Below are 24442 nucleotides of genomic sequence, written 5' to 3'. Positions count from 1 at the left end.
ATAAGTGTAAGAGAAATTTACGTTTTGTCCCTGGATTGATATAAGACAAAAACATTGTGTGGGAAAGCTGGAGTTGAGGACGAACGAGATTCTCAGAATAAAAATCCCTGGTACATAGCCAAAATTTCAGAGTCAACTTCAGATTTTCAAGGGCCATAGAATAGGTAACCTGAAGCCACCGTCTCCAACAGATAAAAGGAACCAGGTAATATCTGTGTTCCAGGGAGAAAACATAGAAAATTGGCTGAGTTCTATCACTGACAAGACTTAGTGGGAAGGAGGGATCTGGAAGGTGGGAGGGTGGAGGGATCCCCGGCTTGGAGGGTGGGGAAGGGCTGTGCTTCAGCCTCCCCGTCCCGCTGCCCCTCCCCCTCCCACTATCCTCCCCCTCCCGCTGCCCCTCCCCAACAAAGAAGCCCTTTGTGATGTGAAGGCCCCAGCTCTGTGATGCAGGCCTGGGCCCCAGTCCCTAGTCTCCACGGGGATGCCCAGAGCTCAGTTGCTTGAAAGCAATGCGCCTATTCACATGGAGAATCTTCCCCTTCCTCTAAAATTACTTAGTGCCTCGTGGCTAAACGCCCCCAGCTCCACACCATGGGTGTTGGATATCTTCCTCACCTTGGTGTTTGCCCTGGGGTTCTTCTTCCTATTACGCCCCTACTTCTCTTACCTCCCTTGTGATGACCCACCCTCACCATCGCCGGGGAAGAGAAAGGTAAGGAGCCCTCAGTCTGGACCCACAGAGCTGGATTCTTTCCTTTCTTTTTATTATTAGTTCCACTTTTCCAAATCCAGTGGAGAGACTTCTGCGATGGGAAGTCTCAGGAGAGACCAGAACATCATCCTTCCAGGGAGAGGCAGGACAGCCAGGGTTGGTAGGGGTAGATGGTGTACTGGGATTTCCATGCCAAGCTCTCAGTCCGTCTGTGGGGGAGCACAGGAGGCGTCAAGACAAAATCAAACCTGTGGGCTCAGCGGCCAGGACTGGCCATGAGACGGGGGAGGTCTCTGTCCGAGGCCAGACCCTGAGCCCTGGCTCATCAGCTCCTGGGGCAGGTGGCTCGGGGCCCAGTCTCCTCTGTATGGGGTGATCTGGGGGCAGTGCCGAGCCCCCGAGGGCCTCCCACCGGGGCCTGGCGTCTCCTCTGGTCTCCTGGGAAGCAGAATCCTACCTGACAGCTCAGCGGTGCCTGTGGGCCTGAGCCTGGGTGTTCCTCGAGCAGAGGAACAGGGACTGACAGGGCCGTGGTGGACCTCATATTGAAAATCCGTGTGTGTGTGATTTTTATTTTATTTTATTTTATTTTTGAGACGGAGTCTCGCTCTGTCGCACAGGCTGCAGTGAAATGGAGCGATACCGGCTCACTGCAACCTCTGCTTCCCGAGTTCAAGCTATTCTCCTGTCTTAGCCTCCTGAGTAGCTGGGGACTACAGGCACCCGCCACCACGCCCGGCTAATTTTTGTATTTTTAGTAGAGATGGGGTTTCACCATGGCCAGGCTGGTCTCAAACTCCTGACCTCGGGTGATCCACCCGCCTCGGCCTCCCAGAGTGCTGGGATTACAGGCGTGAGCCACCGCGCCCGGCCCCCTCTTCCTGTTTTTCTAAGAAGAAAAGCAGTTTGTCATCCATTTAAACATGAGTGGGAGGAAGCACACAGAGCTCCCTGAGCGAGACAGAGCCATGCGGTTCGTGAGTGCAGCGTGGGGCGGCTGGGCAGGGGGCGGAGATTGAGAACCGGTCCTAGCTCCTCTCCCTTTCTTGTCTCCCAGTGTCATCTTGTCTCCCCGCGTCATCTTGTCTCCCCGCGTCATCTTGTCTCCCAGTGCCCAGTAGGGCGGAGAGGGAGGCCCAGAGGCAGGATGAAAAACCACAGTCTGAGAGGTAAGGCTCTGCCAGGGCACACCAGAGTTAATTTGATCTCGTCTGTCCCGGAGGGAACTGACTCTGAAGAAGTCAGTTGAAGAAGCCTGAGGCGGGGGCTCATAGGAAGGAAATCAGAACCCCGGGTCCTTCTCAGATTCCGTGCTGGAATGAAGCCTTGGTGGGCCAGGGACTGGGCCTTACCCAGCAGGGGGCAGCATGTGTGTAGTGGGGAGAACAATGCCTGCCTGGATGGGAGGGGGTGAGGGGGCCTCCTGGCCCCTGGGAACAGCAGTTCAACTCTACTAAGGCTGATTCCTCTTTGAGACCACCCCAGTCCTTTCTCCCCACAGGGCAGTTGTGAGGACTGTGGGGATGGGGGGGGGGGTCCGTGTGTGGAAGCCTTTTGTGAATGACAAAGCCCTGCCCGCCATGCCTTGCTATTACCCTCAGGGCCATGTGGCTCTGGACACAGATGTGCGGGTTCCAGGGTCTAATTCCCCATGGTCTTCCCTAAAGAAACATGCACGCATCCTCCTGTGAGATCCCAGGCCCCTCCTGCACTGCCCTAACCCGGTCTCCTGATTTCCAGCTTGTAGAGCTTGCCCAAGAGGCCTGGAGGAGATTTGGAACCTGTTTTCACAACTGCAGAGGTGAGGCACTTCCCCTTCCCTTCATCCTTCCTACTAGGGCTGGGATGCTACCCCAGGGCCATAGGCAGCCTGGAGCTGACCTGGGATGGGGAGGCCAGGGGGACAGAGGATGGGAGTAAAACCCTGGGGCAAGGGGTAGCAGGAGAATTGGGCAGTCAGGATGTGGGGTGGTGGAGGGGCGGTGACCCGAGCTCCCACTCTGCCCCCCGGCCCTACCTGCTCCTGGCTGCAGCTTGTGCCTCCTGTCTCCTGCAGCCTCCTGGGGCCACATCCTGGCAAAGATGACTTTGGTCAGCTCTCCGGTCCAGACCCCCCAGGTGAGGTGGGCAAAAGAGCACCTGATGGATCCTCCCGGTCCTCTCATGAGCCTATGGAAGATGCTGCTCCCGTGCTTTCCCCGTTAGCTTCCCCGGATCCTAGAACCAAGCATCCTCAGCATCTGGCCTCCGCCCCATCACCAGGTCCAATGACCACCTCAGTCTCCTCCCTAAGTGCCTCCCAGCCACCAGAACCTTCCCTTCCCCCAGAAAGCCCCTCACCCGAGCCACCTGCACTTTTCCCTCACCCACCACACACCCCTGATCCTCCGGCCTGCTCTCCGTCTCCTCCAAAAGCTTTCCCTGCTCCTCCCCTGCGGGACTCCACTCTGATAATTCCATCTCACTGTGACTCAGTGGCACTTCCACTGGGCACCGTCCCTCAAAGCTTGTCACCACGTAAGGATTTGGCAGCTTCTGTCCCAGCCATCTCAGGACTTGGCGGCTCAAACAGTCAAGTTTCTGCCTTCTCCTGGTGGCAGGAGACTACCAGAACCTGGTGTGTCTTCAACTCGTCAGTCCAGCAAGATCATCACCCACCAGAGACCTGTCAGAGGGAAGCTGGTAGCCCAGTTTTACTCAACTCTGATGGCCAGAATGTCATGGGTATACAAGTCATAGAAAGAGCCAAGGTCAACGTTTCGGAGGAAAAAGAAAACAATGGATCCTTTCCAAAACAAATGAGCCCAGAAAAGCACTTGAATTCTTTGGGGAATTTGGTTAAATCACTGGATGCTGAGCAGGACCCCACAACTCCAAAACCTTCTGGAACATGGGCGAGAACTCCAAACAGCTGCCCAGTCCTCAGAAGCTCTCAGATCCTAGGATCTTGCAGGAAAGTTTTCTGAAGAATTATAGCCAGCTTTTCTGGGGCCTCCCCTCTCTGCACAGCGAATCCCTGGTGGCTAATGCCTGGGTCACTGAAAGGTCTTACACTTTACAGTCTCCTCCTTTCTTGTTCAATGGGATTTCCAATGTCTGCCCAATTCAAAGGGAGACTACAATGTCCCCACTGCTTTTCCAGACCCAGCCCCTGTCCCATCTGGGGCCCGAGTCCCAACCCTTTATTTCATCCATGCCCCAATTCCGGCCCATACCTATGGCTCAGGCCAATCTCCAGTCCTCTTTCCCAGTCCTATCTCCTGCTTTTCCATCCCCGATTAATAACTCTGGAGTAGCTTGCCCTGCATCGCGGAATAAACTGCAAGCTCTCTGCCTACCTGAAACTCGGCACCCTCAATGGCCTTTGTTGAGGAAACAACTAGAAGGTGGGTTGGCTTTACCCTCTAGGGTCCAAAAATCTCAGGATGTGTTTAGTGTCTCCACTCCTAACCTTCCCCAGGAAAGCTTGCCATCCATTCTGCCTGAGAACTTTCCAATCAGTCCTGAAGTCCGGAGACAACTGGAGCAACACATTCAAAAGTGGTTCATTCAACACCAGGGCAACCTGGGAAGGATCCAAGAGTCTCTGGAGCTGATACAGCTTCGGGACGAATCGTCAGGGACAAGTCAGGCCAAGGGCAGACCCAGGCCCTGGCAGTCCTCCACGTCCACAGGCGAAAGCAGCAAGGAGGCACAGATGACGTTCCAGCTGCAGAGGGACCTGTGCCCACATCTGGGGCAAATTCTGGGGCAGACCCCGCAAAATCTATCCAGGGGCATGGAAAGCTTCCCAGGGAAGGTTCTGGGGGCGACCTCTGAGGAGTCGGAAAGGGACTTGAGGAAGCCCTTGAGGAGTGACTCGGGAAGTGATGTGTTAAGACTCAGAGAGAGGCATCGTGTAGAAAACATCGTAAAAGCCCACGTGGGCAGGAAGTTGGGCCAGATGAACGAGGGCTTGATCCCTGTGCGTGTGCGTCGATCCCGGCTTGCTGTCAACCAGGCTTTTCCCGTGTCCAACACCCACGTGAAAACCAGCAATCTAGCACCCCTGAAAAGTGGGAAAGCCTATGTGAACACAGCCCAGGTGCTTCCCTTCCTCGAGCCGTGTACTCAGCAGGTGCTGGGATCCCATATTGGGAGATTATGGGCCAAACACAGGTGGAGTCTACCCCTCAGGGTCCTCAAACCCATTCGCTGCTTTACAACGGAAAAGGTTTCGTCCTTGTCCCTTACACAGCTTGCCGGTCCCTCCTCAGCCACCTGTGAATCTGGGGCTGGCTCAAAAGTTGAGGTGGCCACATTCCTTAGAGAGCCACCAACGGCAAGGCTGAGAAAGCAGGTGCTGACCAAACCATCTAACGTGCCAGAGAGTCTTCTGGCCTCTTCCCCTGCATGTAAGCAGTTCCAGAGGGCTCCGCCAGGGATCCCATCTTGGAATGATCATGGGCCCTTGAAGCCTCCTCCAGCTGCACAGGAGGGCATGTGGCCATCTAAGCCCCTCACATACAGCCTCACAGGCAGCACCCAGCAGAGCAGGAGCTTAGGAACCCAGTCTTCAAGGGCTGTAGAGACCAGGGAGGCAGTGCCACAACCCAGAGTCCCCTCAGGAACCCGTATGCTGGCAAACCTCCAAGCCACAAGGGAAGATGTGCATGGTTTCGAGGCTCCAAGGACCAGCAAAAGTTTTCCTACAATGTCTGTCGCCCAAGATCCAAGACAGCTGTGTCCTATGGAGGAGGTTATTAATGAATTTGAGGCTGGAATGGCCACGAAGTCAGAGACCCAGCCTCAAGTTTGTGCTGCTGTTGTGCTCCTTGCGGATGGACAAGCGTCTGTTCTGCCCCTGGCTGCAGAGAATTTGGCTCCTCAAGTGCCCCAGCGCCATCTCCAGAGCACGCCTGCTGGGAACATGCGGGCTTCCCAGGAGCTACGTGACCTCATGGCAGCCAGAAGGAGCAACCTGGAGTACAGGGAGCCCAAGAACCCCAAACGTCAAGTCTCGGGCAAGAGACAAAGCCCGATAGACACTCATCGGGATGAAAGGGTCCAGACAGTGCCATCAAAAAAACAGCCTCCTTTAATAAGCCATCTTGGAGAGAACATAAAGCATTTTTTCCAGCAGCTTTTCCCAAAGAGAAAAAGCAAGCAAGCACCAGTCACTGCCGGGAGCCAAAACATAGGACAAAATAGGTCCTGTGTGTACAGCAGCAGTGCTGAAGCTCAGCGGCTCATGACAGCAGTCGGACAGATGCTGGAGGAGAAAATGTCGTGGGGCCCGCGACATCCCCAGCTCTTGCTCCCCAAGAAAGCTGTACCCCCAGTCAGTCCCCCTCAGCACTGGCCGAAGACACCCGGTGCCTCCAGCCACCATCACAGTGCCTGTCCCAGGCACTGTCTTCTTCGGGGAGGTATCTAATTTGGTCAAAATATATATTGTTTTTCTTCATAAGAGGTTGATGGCTTTGATTTGTGCCGTGCTTGGTGTGGGCTTGCTTTCTAGAAGCAACAGGACATGGACGGGTGCTGACAGTGATGCTGCAACCCCACCTTCTTCCTGAGTTCCTTCACTGAACCTTACGTTTCCGTAACACTGTCTTTACACAAACAACAAAAAATTCTAAAAACAAGATGAGAAAAACCTATGAACCTATTTCAGAGCCCACTCTGAAATACTGTTCAACTGTCTTTCCACTACTTACTGTCTACCTCCAAGTTTAGGCAGCTCTAGGGAGAAGGTTTGCAGAGATGTCACAGGGCTGAACATCGCCATGCAGGCTCCAGGAAGTGCCACAGCCCAGTAGCTTCATGTGTCACAAAATAGTGGAAGTTTGGGTGGGAGAGTGCTGGGCCCTGAGTTCAGAAGTGGGAGAAGTCTTGACCCTGGGTATCCTGGTGGAGAATAGATAATGCCTGCCCCTGGGAAGCCCCTTCTCTCCCTGACAAAGGCTGGGATGGAGATGGACCCTCTTAGCTCAGCCAACGTAAGAAGCACAGAGTCCCCATCCCACTGCCTCTCCCTTTCTCGCACTCTGGAGTGGCGGTGGGGACAGACCTTCCAGCTCTGTGCATGTGTAGGTGGGGGGTGGGGAGCGGGGGGGCGTAGCTTTCATGGAGGCTGCGGAGGGCCCTGAACTCCCGTGCTCCAAATGAGTGAAAGACCCTGCTCCTGGGTCACCTGCCTTTGTCTATCTCACCTACGTGTCTCTCAGCTTCAAAGAAGTCATTCTGGGTGAATGGAGCAGGGTATGCCTGTGCGTGCAGAGGCTTCTGATGGTGGGACTCTGTAGAGCTACAGGGGATGCAGACAGAGAACTGCAAAGGGGGTGAAGTGTGTGTGAGGGAGCCACAAGTGGTGCCGTGACCCAGGAGACTCTGACATTCCAGCCCCTTCGAGAGGCCTAAAGGGGCCTAGTGGCTCATCCCGGCCCCACCCCAGGGTCCGTCCCTGCTCCAGCTCCCAGATCACAGACCTAGAAAAACCACATTTACCCCCAACACAGAGGGTCATATTAGTGAGATGGCAAAGTGGCAAAGTGAATAAGGAAGACGAATTTCTTAACATCTTTGATAAACTTGCACATAATAACCTATTGAACCTTTTTTTTTTTTTTTTTTTTTGAGATAGTTTCGCTCTTTTGCTCAGGCTGGAGTGAAGTAGCGCAATCTCGGCTCACTGCAACCTCCGGCCCATGTGTCCAAACGATTCTTCTGCCTCAGCCTCCCAAGTAGCTGAGATGATAGGCACCCACCACCACGTCCTACTAATTTTTGTATTTTTAGTAGAGACTGGGTTTCGCCATGTTGGCCAGGCTGGACTCAAACTCCTGACCTCAGGTGATCTACCGGCCTCGGCCTCCCAAAGTACTAGGATTACAGGTGTGAGCCGCCGTGCCTGGCCCATCTATTGAATTTTTTCAAGGATGTGTTGACAACAGGTGAAAAAGCAAGGACTAGAGAACCGCAGGCATAACTTGGAGTCTGGTGACCTTTAATATACACGTAGCCCCAGGACCGCTCCTGGGGGAGAGGTGGTGACTTCCAAGGGCCCAGCAGCCGAGCTGGGGTCAGACAGCCAACCTCCCCTGGCTCCTGAGGTCCTGGCTTGCCCCAAAGACCAGCAGGGGAAGAGGCAGGCAGACAGGATTTGAACACACAACGGAGCTGGAAGTGACCTGTCCAGAATGGGCAGGGGGTGGGCAGGGCAGGAGCGGTCCCTGCTGTCTCCCTCTGCTTTCAGCACAGCTTTCCTCCTTTCTGGGCCCTGTCCATATGGGAAAACGGGAGGTCTCCACAAATCGGGGACAGGAGGAGCCAGGTCTCTAGAGGGAGTTTTCTGTGCCTTGTGCCACATACAGGCGTGCAGGAGGCCCAGGTCCTGGGGCCTCATTTCAGTGGTGGAGAGGCCTGTGCCAGGCAGTGCCACTGATCTAGATGGCAATGGAAATGGCCCTGCCCCCAACATATGGGGCTGGCTGGCACCTGGGATGGAGGGGGCAGTGGGCACAGTCCCCAGCCTGTGGCTTCTCCTGGGGCCTGGTCCTCTCCGGGGCCTGGATAACTGAGGCAGCCTTCAAGGTGGGCCCCGCAGTGACAGCGGAGCCAGGATTAGCAGGAGGGGCAGGGACCTGGAGCAGAGAGCACCCCCGGTCCCCCGGGAGCTCAGGAGAGTGTGGCACAGAGCTGGGACCCTGACCGCTGAGGATGGGCCAGGCCTGGCTGCTGCCGGGTTCCCTTAGGAAACCAAGAGGCAAGTTCTGGGATGTGGAGGAGCGGGATGTGGAGCCCACGGCTCAGGCTAGAAGTGCCACAGGCCACGCTGAGAGACCAACAAGAACACAGGAAGCCACAAGCCCTGAGCCCTTCTGCGGCTCCGTCTCCCATGAGGGGCAGCGAGGCCAGCAATGGAGAGACCCACAGAGACCTCCCACAGGAACCTCGCAGAGACATCCCGTACAGAGTGAGCACGCTGGGACCTCTCTCTGCCGCAGAGAGAGACACACTGCAGCCTCCACAGAGACCCCACGGAGCTCTCAGAGACCTCATGGTGCCCCACGGAGACCTAGCACAGAGATTCCCAGAGTCCTCACACAGAGAACCCCACAGAGGCCACACTGAGAGACTTCACTCAGTCCCACAGAGACCTCCCGCAAATGTCAGAGATCTTCCATGGTTCTCACACAGAGACCTCACACAGAGACCCCACAAAGGCCTCAGAGACTTCACACAGAGCCATAAAACGGGGGACTTCATGCAGAGACTCATGCAGCTCACTGCAACCCCTGGCCTCCAGCTCCAGAAAGGGCACACAGCACCCCCCACTGCCTCAGAGAGACCTCTCTCAGAGTCCTCCTCACACAGAGACCTTGCCTGGAGATCTCCCCGTCTCCACAGAGACCTTGTACAGATTCCTCACACACAGGCCCCAGGTTGCTCCACACTCATGGCCCAGAAACCTCTCACACAGAATTTCCTCAGACATTCCACACAGAGATTTTGTAGAGCTCTCACAGGGTCCTCATACAGAGACTTCATCTAGTCCCATGGTCCCTCACACAGAGATTTCACACAGGGACTTCCCACAGAGACCCCACAGAGACCTCTGGAAGATAGCTCCCACGGAGACCTTCTGCAAAGGCCTCATACAGGGGCCTCACAAGAGACAACAGAGCCCTCTCGCTGCCCCGGAGTCCTCCCACAGAGACCTCATGTGGCCTCACAGGTCTCGTACAGGAAGACTCGGATTTCCTAGAGACTTTCCACTTAGAACTCGGGCAGAAACCTCACGCTGAGGCTCCACAGAGACCTCACTCAGAGTTCTCAGCAGGAGCCTGGCACTGAGGCCTCCCCCACGGCGCTCACACAGCGTCCTCGCCGTAGGTGAGATGCCCCTCACAGATCCTCCTCAGAGATCCGGCACAGGCTTCACAGACACCACACATCCGTTCTTTAGGGGCCCGAGCAGCCACCTGTTGACAGGTCCTTCTCAGTGGATACAAAACCACTTAGCACATGAGCAGCACAGCCGGGATGTCAGCTGCACTCCCCAAGAACCCCAGAACACCCAGATATTGTCAGCATTGCACTGAAGGGGGTTTTCTGCTTGGGGACATGCTCATACAATTTTTTTCTTTGGTAACGTCGCTGCCTCTGAAAAGAATTATGGATTCCACAAGTAGACCTGCAAATGCTTTTTTTCCCACAGGTTTCTATTAGCTTGAATTCTGACCCACAATTTAGAGAATTCTTTTTTTTAAATTATTTTTTGAGATGGAGTCTTGCTCTGTCGCCCAGGCTGGAATCCAGTGGGATAATCTTGGCTCACTACAACTTCCGCCCCCTGAGTTCAAGAGATTCTCCTGCCTCAGCCTCCTGAGTAGCTGGGATTATAGGCATGCACCACCATGCCCGGCTAATTTTTTGTATTTTTAGTAGAGACAGGGTTTCACCATATTGGCCAGCTAGACTCAAACTCCTGACCTCAGGTGATCCACCCACCTTGGCCTCCCAAAGTGCTGGGATTACAGGTGTGAGCCACTGTGCCCACCCAAAAATTTTTAAATGAGTAAAATATTACCAACCTTCAATGAAAGAAAATATCTTATTTGTCCAGTTTGTTATTATCCAGCCAAATTATATCAATATCATATATTTTTTAAAGTTTGGGGGGGACAAGACTTAAACTTGACATGCCTGACTTCTGTACTTTGAAAATATGATAAAAACCTTTAAACAAAATGAACCCCAGAAATGAAACAAACCAGCAAAGAGGCATCTGGACTCACACTGGTCTCCCAGGGGACTGTGCAGCCAGCACATAATTTCATACAGAACAGCTTGGATCACGTTTGCAGAGTTCATTTTATTTTTAGCAGGCTAATAATCATGCAAAGATTTTTCACAAATAGGTCAAATCTCTAGCAATATTCTTACTGTATCACTTGAAAAAATACTTCTTAATAATATTATTTTATTCCTTAAAATGCAGTAATGTCCGCAAATAGTAGTATGACACGTTTCTAAGACATGACATAGTTCTAATGTTCCGCAAACACAGCTTAAGCAGGTGGGCAATTTAAAAGGATTTATTTTTTAAATCGTTCTATGAAATGCACATTTTCTAAGATAGGCAGTAGGGATCCATTTTATATTCATTACAGGGCTAAAAAAGGAATGTTTTGAAATCTTACAAAACAAATTAATCTATGCTTGAGATATACTCATAGCCTAATAAATATACTGAGGAAGGGACACATTAACATCTGAGTGGAAGAAGGTATACATTTAATCAGCATTTGTATAATAAAAATGAATATGAATGGCCTTACTAATTATATATGCAGCACTTTCCAAAGGGTGGACTATGGTAAGACTACATACTCCTCACTGCTCATAAGCAAACCGTTGTCCTTGCCTTGGTAGAATCTATTTTAACATCAGCTGTTATCACTAGATTATCCAACAGGGTCACAGTCCTTCCTCTAAGAGAGGCAGAGCTGATACCAAGCCTCTTTTAGCCTATTTGTTTCAACAAGAAATCCCCTTTCTATATTCTTCATAATTAAACATTTTTAACTTAGTTTTTCTACTTCCTTACAATGTCACTGCATCATAAAATAAAGGAATTGACATGGATCTTCAGATTATGTGTGTATATATATATACACACACATATATATATATAGTTGTATTGTGTTCTTTTCTTTTTTTTTTTTTTGAGACGGAGTCTCGCTCTGTTGCCCAGGCTGGAGTGCAGTGGTGTGATTTCGGCTCACTGCAAGCTCCGCCTCCTGGGTTCACGCCATTCTCCTGCCTCAGCCTCCCGAGTAGCTGGGACTACAGGTGCCTGCCACCATGCCTGGCTAATTTTGTGTATTTTTAGTAGAGATGGGGTTTCACTGTGTTAGCCAGGATGGTCTCAATCTCCTGACCTTGTGGTCGCCCGCCTCCGACTCCCAAAGTGCTGGGATTATAGGCCTGAGCTACCGAGCTCAGCCTATAGCGGGGACTACAGGCACCTGCAACCACGCCCGGCTAATTTTTATTTTACTTTATTTTTTTTTTTTATTTTTTTGAGATGGAGTCTCACTCTGTCACCCAGGCTGGAGTGCTGTGGCCTGATATCGGCTCACTGCAAGCTCCAACTCCCGGGTTCATGCCATTCTCGTGCCTCAGCCTCCTGAGTAGCTGGGACTACAGGCGCCTGCCACCACGCCTGGCTAATTTGTGTGTGTGTGTGTGTGTGTGTGTGTGTGTGTTTTTAGTAGAGACTGGGTTTCACCATGTTAGCCAGGATTGTCTTGATCTCCTGATGACATGATCCACCAGCCTCGGCCTCCCAAAGTGCTGGGATTACAGGCATGAGCCACCGCACCCAGCCTATACTTTTTTTTCAATAGTGCAATTTATATAGATAAGTTTAGTTATCAGAACAAAATAGAGTCAGGTAGAAAAAAAATTCATACAGAAAAATATACTTTTCAAATTGACTATTTTAACACAGTTAAAATAAGTGATTGTACTTCAGTCATTTGATTTAAATTTGCTAAGAGTGGCCAGAGAGTCTAGAAACATAGAAAATGTCCACACTAAAGCATTGATTGCTATGCCATGTTGAATGTGCTGTTCCTCAATAGTAATTCATAGTTCAGTAACCTATGCAAAATTGCAATGAACAATGTGCATGAAAGCAACATTTCCATCAATCACTGTATATTCATCTGCCATACATTGCTTCAGATGATTTGTGTGTCTAATTTCACAGAATAAATTTGAGCCTTTACCCCAGAAGAAATAATCAACGAGGCTCAAGCTGTTAAAAAGATATTGACAATATTTCCAGGCTCTATTAACATCTATATTTTATTTTTGATTAGATTCACCTAGTCCAAAGCTTGTAAATACTTTTACCATTTGTATGTGCCCAGATGAAATGGATATCGATAATTAGATAATGGAGAAAACAACAAACACAGATCTTCTTTGTTGTTAAAATATTTTAGGTCAGAGCATTTTGCTAGAAATAAAGTGATTTTTAATCTCCAGGAAAAAGACTGTCTAAATGACATTCAGAATGTATTACAAATTTAGATTTAGAATAGATTTATGTTTAAAACAGGCCTCATACTACTTTCAATAAATCAGGCACTACAGAACAGAATGTCGCGGGGGGGAGGGGGGACAATGATGTGAGGACTTCTTAACACTGAGCAAAGAAGCAAAAAACAAGTTATCTTTCTACAGCATTGATCCCTAAGAGTGATTTCCCCTCATAGACTGCGGTACAATTGCCAGTTGCATTATTAATAGTTTACAAAGAACTCCCACAGAAAAACTTTCTGGAGGTTTTCCCCTACATACACAGCTACATTTTCTGCCATGCTCGCACTGTTGTCAAAGTACGCGGCATCCAACCACAGACCATCAAGGGGCTTGATAATTGCCTCCTCCATATACCTTCTGAGGTCGGTCAGGTTTATAACCATTCCTGTAACACAATTAATCCTTATAACTGGCCCATGGCCTCGTGGCTTGTCACCTTTTCCAAGCAGGTGCTCTTTTTCTTGGTTGCTCAGAGGTTTGCTGCGGCACCTTCCCTCTTTGTGGGGGGGCTGGCCTCCACCATGTTGCAACCAGAAGAGCCCACTTCCCCGGGGACAAGCCTTCTGTGCTCTCCACAGCCACGTCACGCTGCCGCTGTGCAAATGATGCCAATTATAAATCTCAAAAGACTGTAAAATAATGCTGTGCCACGCACAGTAGATGAGGATTTAGAGACAGCTAACGTCTTTCCTAAGAAACGGGTGACATCGGCCGGGCGCGGTGGCTGCTCACGCCTATAATCCCAGCACTTTGGGAGGCTCAGGTGGGCAGACCAAGAGGTCAGGAGATTGAGACCATCCTGGCTAACAGAGTGCAACCCCGTCTCTACTAAACACACACACACACACACACACACACACACACACACACACACAAGCCGGGCGAGGTGGCGGGCGCCTGTAGTCCCAGCTACTCCGGAGGCTGAGGCAGGAGAATGGCGGGAACCCGGGAGGCGGAGCTTGTAGTGAGCTGAGATCGCGCCACTGCACTCCAGCCTGGGCGACAGAGTGAGACTCCATAAAAAAAAAAAAAGAAAGAAAGAAAGAAAGAAAGAAGGAAGGAAAGAGAGAGAGAGAGAAAAGAGAGAAAAGAAAAGAAAGAGAGAGAGAGAGAGAGAAAGAAACGTGGGTGGCATCACTCCGGTTCGAATCATTTTTGTGCTTCAGTTGCCCCCCTGGATCAGTGCTTCTGGTGAAATGCAGTCCGTTTTAGGAGGGCCTCACCCTCCTTCACTGTAATAATGTCTGCAGTTCTTTCTTTCTCCTCTATGCCGAACAATCCAGAATTAGCACCCCCTGTTCCCTATGGTTCACAATCTCAACCAGTTTTCTCGAGTGACCACTTCAATTCACACAGCCATCCACTGCTCTTTGTATTTCTGCCACAGTTTCACACCAGTTACAGATTATATACATACTGAAGGTCAATATGTTTATTTTGTAGAGTGTGGTTTCTGGAGTCAGATAAACTCTCCACCTACTAGGTCTGTTACTTGGGCAAGTCATTTCTTGCCTAGATTTACCAGTTTGTTAGAGTTATGTTACTTTACTCCAAAAGATTTTATTCTGTGAATTGCATTGCTTTTCTTATTTTTTAAAAATTGTAAATCTAGGGATTTAGGCTTGGTTGTTTTTTTAAAATATCAGTACTTATCTAAACAAGTATTTGAAAATTTTACTTTTTTCTTTACATATATTCGAAATCTGGCAGGGCACGGTGACTCATGCCTGTAATCCCAGCACTTTGGGAGGCCAAGGTGGGCAGATCACCTGAGGTCAGGAGTTTGAGACCAGCCTGGCCAACATGGCAAAACCCTGTCTCTACTAAAAATACAAAAAAATTAGCCGGGCGTGATGGCAGGCGCCTGTGATCCCAGCAACTTGGGAGGCTGAGGCAGGAGAATCACTTGAACCCAGGAGGCAGAGGTTGCAGTGAGCTGAGATTGTGCCACTGCACTCCAGCCTGGGCAACAGAGCAAGACCCGTTAAAAAAAAAAGAAAGAAAGAAAGAAAGAAAACTGTTAACAGCCTTGCTATGAAGACATTTTTGTCTGTTTCTTTTACTTTGTGTACTTATTTAATATTAAAACCTCTATTATTGCTCAGCAAAGAGGAGAATTGTTTCCTTGGAGAAAAAAACATCTTAAGAACTTACTAGTTTAAAGCTGAGCATCTTAGATGTGAAGGTTGTCTTACCTTTTTAAAGATTTTTTTTTTTATGAGTTGGTAGAAAGTCCTAAAATCTTAGGAACAGAAACAATTGAGAATTAAAAGTCAAGTCATTGTAATGGAGCCATCTGACAGTTTGTGTGTTGTGCTAAGCCAGTAGTGAGTGGGAACAGTTTCTATGTGGGAATAGAATCAGGGTCCTGATTACCCTGAAAGAGGCCCTTTCTTGTTTGGTGTGAAGCTAAAATATGAAACCGAGAGTGAGTATCAAACAGTATGGGCTTTTTTCAATGGCCATGGAATTGGAGAAGTGGGAGCATAGCCTGCAAATCAACTCTCCAGTGCCAGAACATTACAGGGCCTCCTCTTGGCTCCCAGACAATTGTAAACACTCATACGGTTTGGGTATTTGTTTATAAGGTAGTTATCCAAGTGATCTAGAATATACTCATGCCAGAGTTTTAAAATGATCATTGAAATGAAAACACAAAGTTCAGAAACTCTTGCAGAGAACTCAAGGGCTCCTGTGTTACAAAGTTAGTTATTTTAATCAGTTGCTCTTTCTTTTGTTTTGCTTTGTTTTGTTTTTGTTTTTGAGATGGAGTCTTGTTCTATCGTCCAGGCTAGAGTGCTATGGCGCAATCTCGGCTCACTGCCATCTCCGCCTCCCAGGTTCAGGCTATTCTCCTGCCTCAGCCTCCTGAGTAGCTGGGACTACAGATGCCCACCACCACACCCAGCTAATTTTTTTGTATTTTTAGTAGAGATGGGGTTTCACCGTGTTAGCCAGGATGGTCTCGATCTCCTGACCTCGTGATCCGCCCGCCTTGGCCTCCCAAAGTGCTAAGATTACAGGAGTGAGCCACCAGGCCTGGCCAATCAGTTGCTCTTCCTAAGAGTTTCACTGGCACCGCACCACTTGCCACTAAGAGTGCGGGGGTCCAACTAGAAGTCAAATTTGAGCAAATGAATATTGTTTTCGACTACTAAATGTTGAAGACGTCAGACAAGTGATTTGGCTCTACTAATATCAGAAGGAGATGAAGACAGTGGTAGTCAAGCCCATTGTGCTTCCCGGATGAAAACTAATATTCAACTAAAGGTGCAGCTCACAACTCTGTCTCTGGTACACTGTGTGTGACCATCTGCCCTTTAAGTAGCAAACTTCACCATGAATTGCTGATGCCGTTAGTTTCTGTGTATCTCCAAAACACTGACCAGAAAAGTTCCACAGTAGGGATTTGTAGGAGAATGCCCTCGCTTATGCATCTTCACACATTTTTCTGATCAACATGAGCAAGTTTCCCTCCTTGTCCCCTTGAAAATAACAATGTCTTGTATGGTTGGATGAAACTATTTTTTTTTTTTTTTTTTTGCTAGAAAAAAAAAGAATCTTACAGGGAGATAAAGGAATTTCTGGATAAATTAATTTTTTTTCAATTATGTGGGACAAGTGGTGCTTAAAATGAAGATAGGGCAAAGGCTCTTAAACTTTTGACTGAACGATGGAAAGGGAACTTGGATGTGGAACTCCCGTCTCCATTCCTGGTTGCAGACTCAGTCTGACAGGGAGGTCTTGCACTCAAACCTGCCTTCTCTCCACAGCCTCTGAAACCCATGGCCTGTGTGCCCCAATTAGTACACTCTGCCGGGGGCAAATGAAGCCCCCTACTGGCTTGTAAAAACATAGCTGGAGGTTAGACCCTTATTAGACAGATCCAAAGTTGAAGAGGTAATCTTACTGACAGAAGACACCTCCTCATCTTATTTCCTGACCCTATCTCTTCCCTGCACACTGTGCTTTAGCTCCTTTGAGTTTTGTGGACTGGTTACTGAGGCCTTAGATAAAATGGAATTTACTTGTATTTATAATTTTTCAGCAAGTTAGAGTGCCCTCTGGTGGGAATGTCTCCAGTAGTTACCCAGGTTTTGCAGACTATCTGAATTCCTGAGTCCACTTTTTTTTTTTTTTTTTTTTTTTTTTTTGAGGCGGAGTCTCGCTCTGTCGCCCGGACTGGAGTGCAGTGGCCGGATCTCAGCTCACTGCAAGCTCCGCCTCCTGGGTTTACGCCATTCTTCTGCCTCAGCCTCCCTAGTAGCTGGGACTACAGGCGCCCGCCACCTCGCCCGGCTAGTTTTTGTATTTTTAGTAGAGACGGGGTTTCACCGTGTTAGCCAGGATGGTCTCGATCTCCTGACCTCGTGATCCGCCCGTCTCGGCCTCCCAAAGTGCTGGGATTACAGGCTTGAGCCACCGCGCCCGGCCGAGTCCACATTTTCTGCTTGTGCTAAGCTGAACACGGTCTCTCACTGCTCCCTTTTTATTCAACTCAGCCTCACGAGTTTCACAGCCAGAGATAAGTGAGAAAGGACGGAAATGCGGTCGCAATAGCCAGTGGTATATTTTTCTAAGCAATATTGATTTTATGTTTCTTTTCAAATGTGGTAGTGGTGGGGAGTGGGGGGAAAGTAGTAATTTCCCAGAGTAAGCCAGAATGATGGTTCGAAACTCAAGAAATACTAAATGTATTTAACTCCACTCGCAAAGGAAACAATCAAATGACTCATTGTGTAACTGAGTGTCCTGTTTTTAAAAGTTTTTTTCTCTTTCCTGCCCTTTCCTTGCTTGTCTTGCCTTTAACAATGAGATAATAGTCTTTGCTCTCACTCTTTCTGCCAGGCACCACCTTGCACAGTGTTTCCCTTATCTAATTACGTGTTTGCTTAGAAGTTCCAGAGACTGAATCTTGAAGCAATTTAGCTACTATGGGATTCTCCCCCACCTAGAGGTTACTTCCAGGCTGCAGTTAATTTGCAACCTGGCTGTCCCAGAGATGACACCAGCCCACACGCCAGATGGGGCAACAGCTCAAGATAGTCATTAGAGCAAGTCACATAGGCTGACACCTATCACCACTCCTGCATGCCCATCATACCAAACTCCCCTTTAGCCTTTACCCCGACCTAGAAAGCTGAAACGGTTTCTTTAAGGCACTAGCTTTAGCCACTTTTCCACTGCTAGCTCTGAAATAAAGTAACTTTTCTTTAGCTATAGTTCATCCTTGTTATTGGCTTTGCAAGTGGTGAGCAACTGAGCCTGCACCCTGTAACAATTGGGGACCTAAATATAGTATTTCCTGGGATGTTTAAGCACTCAGGGGCTTACTTTCCCTTAAGTATCAATTGTTCAGCTCTCATCATAACAAAGTTGAGAGTTCCAGTCTAAGTAGGTTGCAAAATTTTAGTCCAAAATATAATAAGACAGACTGAGAATTAGTAATAGTTTAAATACACAGTTTAGTTACTACTTCAAGGCATTTTTTTTTTTTTGGTGGAGACGGGGTGGGGGGGTCTTAGTATGTTGCCTAGGCTGGTCTCGAACTCCTGGGCTTACACATTCCTCCTGTCTCAGCCTCCCAATGCAATGGAATTATAGGCTTGAGCCACTGTGCCCAGCCTCAAGACATAATTTTTTAAATTTTTTATTTAGAATATTTTTAAATATTTACAAAATAGTATATGAGAGACTATAAAAAGCCCCCATTTGCCTATCAGATACCTTCAGCAGTTGCCAACTTATTACTAGTCTTATTTCTCTATGCCTTCTTCCTCCTTTCTCAATTATTCAGATGTAAACTTCAGACCTCATACCCTTTCATCTATAAATATTTCAGAAGATATCTCTAAGAGATTAGAGCTTCCTTTGAAAAATATAACCACAAATCATCATATACAAAAACTTAATGACAATTCCCTAATATCACATCGAGTAATGTTTAAATTTCCCTCTGTCTTTTTAATCTATGGATTTTCCTCTCTCTCCTTTCTTTTTACTCAATATATTTTTTAAGAAACCGAGTAACTTATATGCAGTTCCTACAATCTAGATTTATCTCAGTGTATCATTTTGGTGTTGTATAAGGAGCTCCTCTGTTATTAAATAACTAGTTAGATCTAGGAACTTGATCAGATTCAGGTTCAATTTTTGTTTGGCAAGGCAACTTCACAGGCTAATGAGGCAGCTTTCCACCAGGAGGCGCAGTAGGTCCCTTTTTGAGATGTCTGCAGATATTGATGGATAAACTACTGCATTGATTTATTAATAAATGAACAGTTGCAAAATTGTGATATTCTAACTGTGCCATCCCGTTTTCTTTCATTAGCTTTTTAATGATTCTTTGAAGAAATTTCCCCTCATGAATCATTTTGTTACTTTAAGATGCAATTTGTATAGAGAGCCTGGAAAAATGCTTGGGTTTTTCCCTTATCCGTTTTCAAAATGAGTTGGTTCTTCTGAAGAATAGAGAGGAAAAACAAATCCAGTTTCTCTCACTATAGTCTCACAACCCACTTCTGACACCAGAAGTAGGGGTGTTCTCCTCCCCTCCCCGTCCCCCGACCGCCTGACCTCAAGCAAGCAATCAATTCTGCAGGAGACACCAGCTGGGTGTCCTCTAATTCAATTCGGTTCTGGCACTATCTACCTGGAAACAGTGTTACAGGACAGAGAAATATGTTACAGGAAAGGGGTCCCAATCCAGACACAGAGAGAGGGTTCTTGGATCTCGTGCAAGAAAGAATTCAGGACGAGTTCGCAGTGCAAAGTGAAAGCATGTTTATTAAGAAAGTAAAGGAGGCCGGGCGCGGTGGCTCAAACCTGTAATCCCAGCACTTTGGGAGGCCGAGGCGGGCGGATCACAAGGTCAGGAGATCGAGACCATCCTGGCTAACGCGGTGAAACCCCTGTCTCTGCTAAAAAATACAGAAAACAAGCCGGGTGAGGTGGCGGGCATCTGTAGTCCCAGCTACTCGGGAGGGTGAGGCAGGAGAATGGCGTAAACCCGGGAGGCGGAGCTTGCAGTAGCTGAGATCCGGCCCCTGCACTCCAGCCTAGGCGACAGAGCGAGAATCCGTCTCAAAAAGAAAAAGAAAAAAAAAGTAAAGGAATAAAAGAATGGCTATTCTATAGTCAGAGCAACCCTGAGGGCTGCTGGTTGTCCATTTTTAATGGCTATTTTTTGATGATATGCTAAACAAGAGGTGGATTATTCATGCCTCCCCTTTTTAGACCGTATAGGGTAACTTCCTGACGTTGCCATGGCATTTGTCAACTGTCATGGCGCTGGTGGGAGTGTCCAGTGAGGATGGCCAGAGGTCAGTCTCGTCGCTATTTTGGTTTGGGTGGATTTTGGCTGGCCCCTTTACTGCGATCTGTTTTATCACCAAGGTCTTTATGACATGTATTTTATGCTGATCTTCTATCTCATCCTGTGACTTAGAATGCCTTAACTGTCTGGGAATGCAGCCCAGTAGGTTTCAGCCTCATTTTACCCAGCTCCTATTTGAGATGGAGTTGCTCTGATTCACACACCTTTGACAATAGCATCAGAACCCACAGGTTGAGGGCTTAGCCCCATAAGAGTTCTTCCCGCTTCAGATCTGAAGTAATTAGTTGTCACCCATTTTTCTGTCCAATCGGCTATAAATTGGGGTTTCTATGACCGCCTGCTCTGGCTTTATTAATTTGTTAGGACAATTCACAGAACTCAGGGAAACACATTTCTGGCTTATTGTTGTAAAAGATATTACAAAGGCTACAGATGAACAGTCAGATGGAAGGGGTGCACACAGTAAGATATGTGGGAAGGGGTGTGGAGTTTCCATGCCCTCTCTGCCACCCTCCAGGAACCTCCATATGTTCAGCTATCCAGTCTTTTTGGATTTTTATGGACGCTTCATTACACAGGCATGACTAATTAAATTATTGGTCATTGGTAATCAACTCAACCTTCAGCCCCTCTCTCCTCACCAAAAGGTGAGGCGGTGGGACTGGAAGTCCCAACGCTCTAATCATGCCTTATTCTTTCCAGTGACCAATTCTCATCCTGAGGCTATCCAGGGAGAGCCACTCATGAATCATTAGCATACAAAAAGACACATCACTTTGGAGATTCCAAGGATTTTAGAAGCTGTGTGCCAGGAAATGGGAAGAAGACCAAATATATATTTTACAATATCACAGTTCCCTAACATCATCCAAAGGTGACAAGTGAGGTTTTAAAAAATCATTATGAATTCATGTATGTGAATATATTTGATATTTTTCAATCCACTGAAGTTATTATACTTGTTGATGCTCAAATTTTCCTATCTTTAACCAGTGGGAACCTATTTAAGTTGGCTACCAAATCATTTTGACATAACCCTACTGGCCTTTAAAACTTACCTGCTTTCTGACATGACGAGATGTTCCAGGCTTTCTTTACATTTCCTAATCCAACCCAGGCCTGGGGTTAGCCATTTTTCCAAGCAGAGGTTCTCAAAGCTTGGCCCAGGGCCTCTTGAGATTCCCTGTGATCATTTTATGGGGTCCATGATGTCAAGATTATTTTCATAATAAGAGTTATCATTCATACCCATGCCCCCAAGGATACTGAGGGTCCCAGGACCCCTCTCAGATACCCAAATCCACAGATGCTCATCTACCTTGTTAAAAGAAAAACTGTAGACAAATTAAATTTAACAAAGTTTAATTGATCAAGGAAAAAGCAATTTACAAATTGGGTTCTCAGAATCACAGCAAATTCAGAGTTATCTCTGCACAGTTGGAGAGATTTTAAGAATAGAAAAAGGAAAGTAAAATACAAAAAAACAGAAGTGGAGGTACAGAAACAGCCAGATTGGTTACAGCTTGGTGTTTGCCTTATTTGGTCCTGGTTTGGACAGTTGGCCACCCGTGAGTGGCTGAAGTATGGCTGCAGTGATTAACTGAGATGCAGTTATTGTTACAGAAGTATGTCTCCATTAGATTTTTCAGTTTACTTATCTATTAAGTTAGGTTGCAATTCCTAAGTAAAAACTCAAGTATGCAAGTATGGAGACTTTCTCACTAGCCCGTTTGAAATGCAATGATAACCTTTTACCTCCCCTTCACCAGACACTCCCTACAGGGAAAGTTCATCTAACAATGTACTTAGAAGCTCCAGAACAAACTCTTGCCTACCAGATGATTGCCTCAAGCGGTAACAGTTGATTTACAACCCGAAGTATACCTGATGAGAAACCCTCTCCCACCAGGAAAGTTTTTGGCCATTTTTATAACTTATGTCTGCCCATAAAGATGCCAACTTGACTGACTAGTAGATAAGGTGCCAAGCTACCATGTGGACTTCCCACCCACTTACTGTCTCCCCTGCCTTTCAAAAGTATCCACTTTCTGCTCTAAAAGTGAAGCAGTACCTTAGAGGCTGGAAGCCCATACTTCTTCCCCTAAGTTAGCTTTGGAATACAAAGTCACTTTCTTTATACCAGACCTCGTTCTTGTTAACTGGACTCTACAAGCGTTGAGTGACTAAACCTGTGTTTCAGTTACAATTACTTATAATACCTAATACAATGTCAATACTCTGTCAATAGTTGTTATGCTGTATTGTTTAAAATTCATATTACTTTTTATTGTTTGTTTTTCCTGAATAGTTTCTGTCTGTGGTTGGCTGAATATGTAATTGTGGAACCCACAGATACAGAGGATTGACTATTTGCCCTTTTTATTTTACCCTTATAAAGTTTCATTCTCTCACAAATATACATGGGGATTTTCAGAGGCTATACGATGTGTTACATTATGATGGAATGCAGAAGTAGTTATAGCAATTCTGCTGTCATTTATGAAGTGAGACATTAAAGACATTTACAAAAATGTAAAACAATGGCATTCTTCTCACTAATTTTTTAATAAGTACATTGTTACTTTAAAATTTTTAATTTCTAACGCAGTAAACATCAATAGATTTAACCCACATAAACAAAACCTCTTTGGGATCTCCAACAATTTTTAAGAATTTGAAGAAGTCTTGGAAGCAAAGCTTTTGAGAACTGCTGCTTCAAGCAGTCCTAGTCCCTTTCAATGGAAAATGTACATGAGAGATGACAATCTAAGAACAAAAGATGTTCATGATTACTGGTTTGGCAATTTCTTCTAGGCCATTATCAACAGGCAGAGCTAAGACAAAATGATATACATTTTTTAAGATAAAATACAATATGAGTTCATACTGATTCTTTCTGTTCATAATTTAAGACTATAGGATTTTTACTAAACACATACAATTTATATACATATCTCCTTTCTCCCATACCAAAAAATACCAGTTTTTACAGTACTCATGTAAACAGTTATTTTCAGTGTCAGATTAACAATAGCATGATCAACACCACTATCCCCAATATGATTACTTAAAACAGGTTAAGATTTTTTAAAGTTTTTCTTTGTCTTTGCAGGTTGTCTCACTGTGGATTTACAATAATTCAATGGTTTAAATTTATAGTTGATCTTTGAAAAAAACAGGTTGAACTTCGAGGGTCCATCATATGTGGATTTTCTTCTGTCTCTGGCACCCCAAGACAGCAAAATCCACCCCTCTTTTTGCCTCCTTATGATTTTTTTAATAACTGTTTATTTTTTCTGGCTTACTTTATTGTAATAATATAGTATATAGTACATATACAAAATGTGTGTTAGTCGACTGTATGTTATCAGTAAGACTTCTGGTCAACAGTAGGCTATTAAGTTTTCGGACAGTTGAAAGTTATATGTGGATGTTTGAGTGTGCCGAGTGGAGGGGACTGGCACTCCTAACCCCGTAATTGTTCCAAGGGCTATTGTATTTAGAATGATGTGTACCTTTGAGATTATGCCACCAAGTGGACCAGTTAGAGCTACTGGTTTTTACTTGACTTTTTAAGGACTGCGTTTTGTAAATTTAATTTTGTTTTATAATGATATTGCTAAAATTAAAACTTTAGAAAAATTAAATTTAGCAGAAATTAATTGAGCAATGACCAATTTGAGAATCAGAAAGCCCTCAGAACCACAGGAGGTTCAGAAAGTATCATTCCACAAACAGGCCAGGCAGCACTCATAGAAAAAAAACAGAAATGAGATACGGAAACAGCTTGATTGGCTACAGGTTGGCCTTTGCCTTATTTGAACATGGGCTGATCAGTCGACCACCTGTGATGATTGACTGACACTCAGTTATTTGTTACAGAAGTATATTCCTAAGTTAAGCTGTGAGTTAAATTGCATACTAAGTTGGGTTGCAGTTCATTATATAAGGGCTCAAAATAGGGAGACATCTTTAAGCTAAATTTAGTTTCACAATGTGAAATATTTACTTGGTTCTAAAGTCAAATGTATGAAGTAAGATGTTTCCAGAGATGTCTAGATTCTATCCCTGTCTCCTCTATCCTATTTATTTCCTCCACCATAGGTAACATCTTACAAAAACCTCAATTGTTTTCATTCCCATTATTTTGAAATTTTAAGAAAATATGTATATATATTGGAATTACCACCATCTTTCTCTTTTTGGGTAAAAGCATACTGTATAAATTCCTATCCATTTATTTTTTCTCACTTTATAATGTATTCTGGAAATCACACCACAGATGTATATAG

The 24442-nt window shown here is 46.6% G+C and overlaps 1 pseudogene across 1 annotated transcript; it reads left to right on the top strand.

Moving 5' to 3' along the window:
• The first annotated feature begins 421 nt into the window (after nt 1-421).
• On the top strand, nt 422-6355 carry LOC117098715 (annotated as a pseudogene). Its single transcript, XR_004443559.1, has 4 exons — nt 422-715; nt 1773-1884; nt 2456-2516; nt 2772-6355. The product of XR_004443559.1 is annotated as a spermatogenesis-associated protein 31A6-like (transcript).
• Nucleotides 6356-24442: the final 18087 nt, after the last annotated feature.

Source organism: Trachypithecus francoisi, unplaced genomic scaffold, assembly GCF_009764315.1.
Source record: "Trachypithecus francoisi isolate TF-2019V2 unplaced genomic scaffold, Tfra_2.0 Lachesis_group16, whole genome shotgun sequence".
Taxonomy (NCBI): Eukaryota; Metazoa; Chordata; class Mammalia; order Primates; family Cercopithecidae; genus Trachypithecus; species Trachypithecus francoisi.
This window is presented reverse-complemented; position numbering and strand designations above follow the sequence as displayed.